Source organism: Odocoileus virginianus, chromosome 1 (genome assembly GCF_023699985.2).
Source record: "Odocoileus virginianus isolate 20LAN1187 ecotype Illinois chromosome 1, Ovbor_1.2, whole genome shotgun sequence".
NCBI classification, from domain to species: domain Eukaryota; kingdom Metazoa; phylum Chordata; class Mammalia; order Artiodactyla; family Cervidae; genus Odocoileus; species Odocoileus virginianus.
In genome coordinates, this window is record NC_069674.1 from 75,356,911 (window position 1) to 75,367,234 (window position 10,324).

The window sequence follows — 10,324 nt, forward strand, 5'->3', positions numbered from 1 at the left end:
GACCTGGTTATGTTATATTTCAACTATCAACTCTGCATCTGATGCTTCCTGTTTACTTTGGAAATGTATTCTTCTCAGTGGGCTATGTTTATTTGATTTTAAAAAGTAAGTGGTGGATTGAAAGCTTCTAAACTTTTTTTTAAAATTTGGAAGTTCTGTGAATATGATATATATGTAACAGATATTTAGCCAACAAATCTTTCATCCTCTTCTTAAAGGGCATATATTGAAATTGATGGTGTATATATATATGTATATGTGGATACACATGTGTGTGTGTGTGTGTGTGTGTGTGTGTGTGTGTGTGTGTGTGTAATTACATAGGCATGATCCAGTAGAAAGCAGTGATCCTGCCGTGTGTGAAATAGACAGCTAGTGGGAAGCTGCTGTGTGACACGGGAGCTCAGCTCTGTGCTCTGTGATGACCTAGAAGGGCGGGATGGAGAGCGTGGGAGGGAGGCTCAAGATGAAGGAGATATATGTGTACTTACAGCTGATTCACTTTGATGTACAGCAGAAATGAACACAACACTGTAAAGTAAGTATCCTCTAATTAAAAATGTTAATAAAATTTTTTCAAAAATATATCCAATGGGGGGGAAAATTAAGAAAGCAATGATCATCAGGATGAACAAACTAAGATACATCCATTGTAGTATGATTTTTAAAAAGTGGAACACTTCCACCTAACCAACATAGATTTCTTCCCTCCATCTCTCCAGCTGAATTGCTTGCTTCAAACTTTCATGATAAAACTAATGTTAGTAAACATATTTTAAGGCTTGTCAAAATGCAAATTTGGAATCCTATATAGAATGAGGACAAGAATTTGAGGTTCCTCTCTTTAAAACTTGACCATGCACTTTTCTGTGAAAATATTAGATATTAATATTATTATATATTAATTATTAATAACAATAATGCCTAACATAGTGAGACTAGAAAATGGTGCACAAAGATAGAAAATATGAAGTTCTTATTCTCAGGAAATGTGTAGTCTCAGCTGCACATGAAGAAGAATGTGTAGAATAGTACAGAGCAATATAATTGTATGGCAGATAACTTCTAGATTCAGTACATGGATTTTTGCCACCAACTCAAAAATCTCTGGGACTACATATGTACTTTGCTTTTGAAAAGAAAGAGTTTATAATGTGATATCAGCATTTCTCATTTTATTTCACCAAAGCAAAATAAAAATATTATTTACCTCCTAGACTATTAGTGACTCAGTGAAAGCTGGCAGATGCTGGCCTCTTGGATCTTGCAGCTCAGGGTGAAGTCAGCTTTGGAATTTTTATTATCTGATTCTGGCCTTAAGGGTTGGCTGCAGAAGCTGCCTTAGAAGAGGTGAAAGAGAAAACAACTTCTCTTACAGAAAATCTCCACCCTTTTTCAGTGAGTCAGGGTTACTGGGTGGGTCTTTGGCAAATCAACCTAGAGCTATCTGTTTAATAAAATTAAAAAGAACACTGTTATTTCCAAATTATTATTTCTCAGCTGAAATAATGTGAGAAAATAGAACAGAAACAAAGTATGCTAAAGAGAAATTAGGAAGTGGATTTAAAAGCTGCTCAATTTTTGAAGTGAAATTCACTCAGTAGTGTCCAACTGTTTGTGACCCTATGGACTATATACAGTCCATGGAGTTCTCCAGTCCAGAATACTGAAGTGGATAGCCTTCTCTTCTCCAGGAGATCTTCCCATCCCAGGAATCGAACCCAGGTTTCCTGCATTGTGGGCAGATTGTTTACCACCTGAATCACTAGGGAAGCCCCAAAGTGAAAGTGAAAGGCATTCGACTTTTAAGTAATGCCAAATTATGTTTTAGTTCATCATTCACTCGTCAAGTATACAGTTTAACTTTTAATGGAAATGAAGCATTTGCATAATTAAAAAGTAAAAATTTTCTCTATAGCTTAAGATAAAAAAATGAATTTTTATTTAATACCCCCATTTCCTTCCCAGAGGCTTCCCTAATAGCTCAGTTGGTAAAGAATCCTCGTGCAATGCCGGAGACTCTGGTTCGATTCTTGGGTTGGGAAGATCCGCTGGAGATGGGATAGTCTACCCACTCCAGTATCTTTGGACTTCCCTTGTAGCTCAGCTGGTAAAGAATCCGCATGCAATGGGGGAGACCTGGGTTTGTTCCCTGGTTTAAGAAGATCCCCTGGAGAAGCGAAAGGCCACCCATTCCAGTATTCTGGCCTAGAGAATTCCTTGGGCTATATAGTCCATGGGGTCACAAAGAGTTGGACATGACTGAATGACTTTCACTTTCACTTCCTTCCCAGTGCCCAGCTCCCCAGATCCAAGTGTTTTCAAATCTTTCAGCTGTTTCCTCTGGTCTTCACCTTCATATATCTAAATAATAAAAACTAACGTCATGGCAACAAGTCCCATCACTTCATGGCAAATAGATGGGGAAACAATGGAAACAGTAACAGACTATCTTCTTGGGCTCCGAAATCACTACAGATGGTGACAGCAGCCATGAAATTAAAAGATGCTTGCTTCTTGGGGAAAAAAGCTATGATAAACCTTGATAGCTATTGAAAAGCAGAGACATTACTTTGCCAGCAAGGGTCCATATAATCAAAGCTATGGTTTTTCTAGTAGTCATGTATGGATGTGAGAGTTGGACTATAAAGAAGGCTGAGTGCCGAAGAATTGATGCTTTTGAACTGTGGTGTTGGAGAAGACGCTTGAAAGTCCCTTGGACTGCAAGAAGATCGAACCAGTCAGTCCTAAAGGAAATCAGTCCCAAATATTCATTGGAAGGACTGATGCTGAACCTGAAGTTCCAAAATTCTTCACTTTGATGTGAAGAGCTGACTCATTTTTAGAAGCAGCAGCACTGATTACATCAATTATTCTGAAAGTGTTGTTCCTGCAGCAGTGTTGGCATCACCTGGGAACTTTTTAGGAACACAAATTATCGTGCGCTTCCCCAAACCTGTGAACAACATTGGGGGCAGAGTCCAGAAATCAGTGATTTAATTAGACTTTTGGTGATTCTGATGTATACTAACATTTGAGACCCAAAGTTCTCTTAGAATATGTATGTACTCAGTCATACTGACTCTTTGTGACCTCATGGACCATAGACCACCAGGCTTCTCTGTCCATGGGATTTTCCGGGCAAGATATTGGAGTAGGTTGCCATTTCCTTCTCCTGGAATAGCTCTTTTACATTTGGATCTTATGATGGACTAGTGAAAATGAAATGAAGATGCTGAGACTGATTTGTTAATGTATGTCAAAAGATCCAGAGAAGTGGGCTTGGTAGAAGAGAATTATTATATGATATCAGAAACTATGTTACCCACCTGGCCCAAAGGTCATTTTCTTTCCTAAGATAATTAAAATGAATTAGTGAGAGGACCTAAGCAGCTTTGAAGATGTTATCCATGTTGTCATCTGTAATATAGTGTTGATAGCAAGAAAGTGCTATCCTAGAATTGAACTTCTCATTAACAGTAGAGCTGATCAGTTCCCATAATAGGAAAAAAAAAAGTGATGATACCTAATCATCAAAGTGTATATAATTACCATAATAGCAAGAAAGGTATGGCAGTCCTGATCCTTCAGTCTGTAAGAAGCTATTGTGATGACTAATAGATCATGTTTTTCCCAGTAGTAAGAGAGATGAGTTGCCAACTATTGTTTGACTTGTGCAACCAGAAAGAAATATTTAAAAAAATATATGTAACTAGAAAAATATCCAAGTAAATAAATAAAGACCTACCATAGCAGAAAATCATAATTTTTGCCCAATTTCTACATTTGAGCCAAATTACAAACTCAGAACTTATTATTCTCACAGTAATATGGGTTCTTTTGAAGAGCTTCATAGTCTTAGTTCAGAATTGTATACATATATACTATTCCCACAAAACCTTTTCCAAAGGAACTAGAATATAGATATCATGAGAATGTAGAAACTCAGCCTTCAAGAGTTGTGCCCTACAAGGTTTGAGCTGAGACTTGCCTGTGAATCTGACATACCTTTATGTACCTCAGTTAGGGTGGAGTATTATTATTATAAAGGCCAGGTAATAAACTAAGTTCTGTCCCAAATTCATTTCACAGTGATGTCAATGGGATGGTGGATTCATCCGGTGGTCATTTTCCCAGCTCATAAGTATGTAATTGGGAGGGTTATACTAAGAGGCAGACAGAACTTGTGTTGCATCTCTAGTCCGTGGAATAGGAGCTATTAGGATAGTAAAATATTTCAACTGAATGTCCTTAAAATTTCTCTCTTCTCCACCTTCACTCAAGATATTAATTAAATCAGAAGCAAAAGTCAGGAGGAATTATAAAGAATGGTGCCATCCTCAAAGAATTACAAGTGTGGTTATCTTTATTATATTAATTAATTCACTTACTGCATCCTGGAAGAAATCAAATTGATATGGATAATAATAGATTACCCTAAACTAAATTTAGTATTAGCTCCAATTACAGTTGCTTTGCCAGATGTAATATTTCTCTGTGTTAATATAGCATCTTGCACCTGGTTTATTTGATCTAACTATAAAATATGATCTGAAGCAGCTTGCTTTTATATGAGAGGGACAGCAGTACACACTGTTTGCCTTTGTCAAAGGCTTGTGTTAATCCTCCTTCTTGCTATCAATGTATTGTGTAAAGAACTTAGTTTTATGTTTTGTATAATATTCTGCTGATCAAATATATCCATGATTATAGGCTAATTTAACTTGGTAGACAAGAAATGCTGAGTTCTCTGAGTCTTTGCTAATGAGATAATGTCAGAGTATAGAAGCTAAACCCTAGAAAGATCTATGGGCCTACTGTATCAGTGAATATTTTAGGGATCAAATAATCAGGAGCACGACATGGTAAATGACAAGTTACTATATCCTGAATATTCTGACATTGAAAAAGAGACATAGTGCTTTTTGGACCTCTTTGAGTTTTGGAGAAGTATATTTTCTAATCGAGAATCCTTCTGTGACCTATTTATTCTATAACTGAAGGCTACAGATCTTGAATGAAACTGTAAACAAGTCAGGGCTCTGCAACAGGTCCAGAGTGCATTGTAAATTTCTCTGCCACTTGACAGATCTGATAGAGCTACAGGTATCCTTGGAAGACAGGGATAGGTTGATAAGAATTCTACAAGGGTCTGTGATCAAACACTATAGGAAATGGCAGTATGGACCTCTAGTGTTCTTGAAAAGAAATAGTAAGATGGTAAATCTATGCTATATCAATAGTTGCAATTCACATATAGTCCAAATACTCCTATTGAGAAGCAAACATTACAGGCTGGATTGAAGAAAAACGTAACTATGTACTGCTTACAATAAACACACTTCAAATCACACCAATAAGTCTAAAACAAAAAGGATAGAGACAGATTTATTAGGCTAACAGCTAACAGTAAAAGTATGGTAATACTAAAGTAGATTTTATAGCAAAAAATATCATAGATATTAAGGATTCCTCTTTAATAATGAAGAGACCAATTTTTAAATATAACATAGTTCCAAATGCTTATATACCTAATAACAATGCTGTAAAATACACTAAGTGAAAACTGATGCAACAGCAAAGAATAAGGGAGCAAATATGCAATATAGCTGGAGATATAAACAAACTACTCTAAAAAGGTGATAGAATAAGTAAATAATCAGTAAGGATAGAGAGACTTGAAAAACTCTATTAACTTGAATTAATTGGCATTAATAGAACTGCCATTTCAAATAGATTGTACATTTTTTCTCAATTGCACACAGAATATTTATCGGAAATCTTTATTTGGGCCCATAAGATAATGTATATTATTTTTAAATAATTTAAATAATAAAACATATTATGTGATCATAATGGAATTAACTTAGAAAACAATAACAAAGATAATTTGGAAAACTATCCCAAACTTGAAAAATTAAAAAACATACTACTTAATACATAAGGGCCAAAGAAGAATTCAAAGAGGATATTAGAAAATATTTTGAACTAAATTAAAATACATAATATAAAAATTTGTGGGCTATAGCTAAAGTATTATTTGAGGAAATTTTATAGTGCCAAATGTAGAAGAAAAGGAAGGTCTCATAATAGTGACTTTAGCTTCTGTCTTAAAAGGCCAGAAAGGGAAGAGTTGGTTAAACAAAGTGAATGGAAAGAGATGAAGATGAGTGTAGAAAACAAATAACTGGAATACAAAATAACAGAGAAAAGTCAATGAAACCAAAAGTTGTTTCTTTGAAAAGATAAATAATCTTGATAAAGTTTCAGTCAGGTAAGTAGACTCATAAAGGAGAAAAATTGGGAGGGTGCACAGAGTACCAATATTACCTCAGAAATGGGGATGGTGACATCGCTACAGATTTTAGAGGTGTTAAAAGACTAATAAGGGAATGTTAGCAATGCCTTCTTGCCAATAAACTTGACAATTTAGATGAAATTGACAAATTGCTAGAAATATACAAGTTAAGAAAGCTCTCTGGAGAATGAATCAATAACCTAAATTAGCCCCATGTCTATTTAAGAAGTGAATCGGAAGTTAAAACTCATTGCCCAAAGAAAATTGTCACCTCAGATGGCTTTTTGGCTTTTACTGGGGAATTCCACATTTAATACAATTTTATTAAATCAAACCAAAAATTTCCAGAAGTGGGAAAAAGAAACCCAAAAACATCATTTTGTTGAAAAACTTTTTTTTTTTTATGGCCTGTTCTTTTTTTTTCTTTTCCATTTATTTTTATTAGTTGGAGGCTAATTACTTTACAATATTGTAGTGGGTTTTGTCACACCCAGAGGGATTGGGTAGAGGGGGAGGTGAGAGGGGGGATCAGGATGGGGAATACTTGTAACTCCATGGCTGATCCATGTCAATGTATGGCCTGTTCTTATTTAGAAGTTAATATTCTGTGACTCAATAGATTTCTTATTTGTTTGATCTAGTTTTAGTTGTGTTTATTTCATGTTTAACTAAAAATATCATGCTTATACATGTAAAGAATCTGCCTGCAACTGAACCTTCCTGGTTCGATTCCTGGGTCAGGAAGATCTGCTGGAGAAGGGATAGGCTACCCACTCCAATATTTTTGGGTTTACCTTGTTGCTCAGCTGGTGAAGAATCCACCCACAATGCGGGAGAGACCTGGGTTTGATCGCTGGACTGGGAAGATTCTCTGGAGAAGGGAAAGGGTACCCACTCCAGTACTCTGGCCTGGAGAATTCCATGGACTATATAGTCCCTGGGGTCGCAAAGAGTTGGACGCGACTGAGTGACTTTCACTTCACTTCATACATGTGGAAACAGATTTATGTAAATACATAGAAACATGTAATCTGGTTATCAAAAGACAGTTATGATATTATTCTATTACAAAAATGATATTTCATAGGGGGAGAGAAGAATCAATGAAATGAAATGAAAGAAGTTTATGAAAAAGCAAGACAGTATTTATACTAACAGGAATAAAACTATTCAAATATGTGCAAGACATTTATGGAGAAGTCATTTATATTTTTGTTGACTATCCGTAGAGAAGAGGTATAGAGATGGATATTTGCATTGTATACATGGATAAGAAGATTCAACATTTTTATAATGTTAATTTTCTTTAAAATCATATACTAAGTCAATGCAGTTCCAATCAAAATTCAAATATTTTTAGAATCTTGATGAACTTATTCTAAACTACATGTAAAAAAATAAGAGGTGCTTAAATACATAAATTTAAAATGACATTTATCTTTGTCAAGTAGCAAAGATTGCTTTTTCCTTTTTTTTAAAACATGATATTCAATGTGGGTGGTATCTACAGTGTGACAGATACTTTTAATACTACTGGAGTGTAAGCTGTTATCACCATTTTGGAAATATCCTATGAAAATCCTTCTAATGTCTTTGAATGGCTAATGTTTCGTTAATTTAAAGACTATGTAAAACATATAACTAAAGTATGAAACATAATGATAAAATATACACCCATGAAACAAGTACTCAGTTTTAGAACTAATCTACTACTACTAATGTCCTAGGTACTGATATGATATGCCTATATTGCATCCTCTTGTCCTCATGCTATTTCCTTCAAAAATAATTTAAATTTTGGATTTTTCTGTTATGTATTTTTAAATGAAGTTTTAACAAAATAGAAATATATTTTGAAATATATATTACTTATTTTACTGTTTTTATGGGAAACCCTATACAGGATGAGGCCATAATGAGAGATATTAAGAGAAAGATTGACTCTTTAGATTCTTTAAATGTTTAAATTTTTATAGTGAATTGAATGATGGACCCCTAAGAGATATATCTACATTTCAATTTCCAGTATCTGCAAATGTTACCTTGTTTGAAAAAAGCATCTCAGCAGATGTAATTAAGGATCTAGAGATGAGAGAGACCACCCTAGATTATCTGCGTGGGCCCCGAATCCAGTGCCAAAGGTTTTAGTGAAAGTCAAACAGAGGGAGACTCCACACAGAAGAGGGGCCATGTGACCACCAAAACAGACTGGAATGATGAGGTCACAGAGAAATCCCTGGAGCCAACAGAATATGGAAGAGGAAGAAAATGAATTATCTCTTAAAGCCTCTGGAGGGAGCATTGCCTTGCTGAATTTCAGATTTCTAGCCTTCAGGACTGTGAGAGAATAAATTTCAATTGTTTTAAACCATCACATTTGTGGTAATTTGTCCCTGCAGTATCAGAAAACTAAGTGCAGTGTTTCGAAGTAGTTTAAAACATTTTTTCCATATATATATATATCTTTTTGTCCAAAGTTTCTATAATCAATCTGCTTAGAATAATTTTGATAATAACATAGAGTAATACAAATTTTAAAAGACATGTAAGAGGATTCCATAATAGCAAATATAGCATGCTAGGGTACTTTTTCTTCTACCTGTGGTTTGGAATGTGAAACTATGACTGCTCAAAAATTAGAAAGACAATCTGAAGCTCTTCTAGAGATTAACACAGCTCTTAGCTGTAAGGGAAATCATATAATTCTTTTTCTTCAAGCAGTGTCAAATCCCAGTAAGAAATCAGAATAGTTTTAGTACAATAAAGAACACAAAGGCAGATGATGTAACAGTAAATGGAAGTTGAAATACCTGGGGAAAGAGGACTAAAAACTTGATGCTAACCTGGGCTGAGATACAACATGCTTATCTTGATTTTAAGAATGACTTAGAGCAGGTTTTACTCAAGCCTGAGTTAATCTCAAAACTAAATTATAGTGATTAAGAATGTTTGAAAAAAAACTATGAAAGAAGCCTAACTTTAGCTAGCTTATACTTTTTTTCTAAATTGTTTTACTAATATTTAAGTACACGACCAGACACTGTACTGTAATTTGCTGTTCAAATAGAAAATTTCCTTTCTATAGGAAAAGCCCAAGTGAGGTGGAAAGATTTGAAAGCTGAAACTAAAACCAAGGCGTCTTCATGCATTTGTTGGCTGCAAACCAAAATCTAGATCAGTATATCTATGAAGTAATAGTCTCTGGAATGCTGGCTTTACAACTTCAAATCTGTTGGTAAACATCACCAAATGTTAACTAAGGAATGTGGGATGTGTTCACTGTCCTCTGGATGGCAAGAATATAGGAAGACAGGGACTCTCACTTATTTTAAAACTACATTCCTTTGATATATTGCATGTAAATGTGATTTTGATAACAAGTTTTATGAAAGAAAAGATACAGGCAATTTTCTTAACTTGGCATTCATTTAAATCATGAAAAATTCATGAAATTGTAATAAGCAAATTCTAAGGTAGATTAAGTTGCTTCATTTCTAGATATCCTCAATTCAAAAATCTTTTCATATGAAATTTGAAATACTTCATATGAAATACTTTTCCTATATTCTCTTGAAAATTAAGCTAAAGTACCTTAATTTATATAAATTAGAGGTGTATGATTGAGGCCATATTTTTTTTTTCAGATGACTATTTTTGGCACTTGCTTTTGTATAAGACATCTTATTATACATAGGCTAAAGAATACATGGTGAAAACATTTCAGTTATGTATGTTTTTCCTTATTGAGTTTTATATTCAGATTCCATTTGTTTGTACAGGTATTGAAAAGAACCTAATTAAAGGAAAGATTTAAATATTTCATTTTATATCAGATTTTCATATCATGCCTCCTCCTTGATGGCAATACCCGCCAGATGGGAATGTACATGTGTAATCTGGAAATTAGCTATCATTACTATCCCTAAAGGTTTAAATCTCTTTGTATGCATTTTCTTTTCCCACATCTCTGAAAATCCCACTTAAGTCCCTTCTGGCTCTTATTTTTCTACTTCCACTTAATTAGTT

General features: G+C 34.4%; 1 long non-coding RNA gene across 2 annotated transcripts; it reads left to right on the forward strand.

Annotated features, from left to right (window-relative positions):
- Nucleotides 1–407: 407 nt before the first annotated feature.
- On the forward strand, nucleotides 408–8,669 carry LOC110139021 (uncharacterized). 2 transcript variants are annotated; one of them, XR_002314370.2, is made up of 2 exons: nucleotides 408–538; nucleotides 8,325–8,669. It is a non-coding gene; the product is annotated as an uncharacterized lncRNA (long non-coding RNA). The 2 variants fall into 2 exon arrangements; XR_002314369.2 differs by lacking the exon at nucleotides 408–538 and adding an exon at nucleotides 2,942–3,254.
- Nucleotides 8,670–10,324: the final 1,655 nt, after the last annotated feature.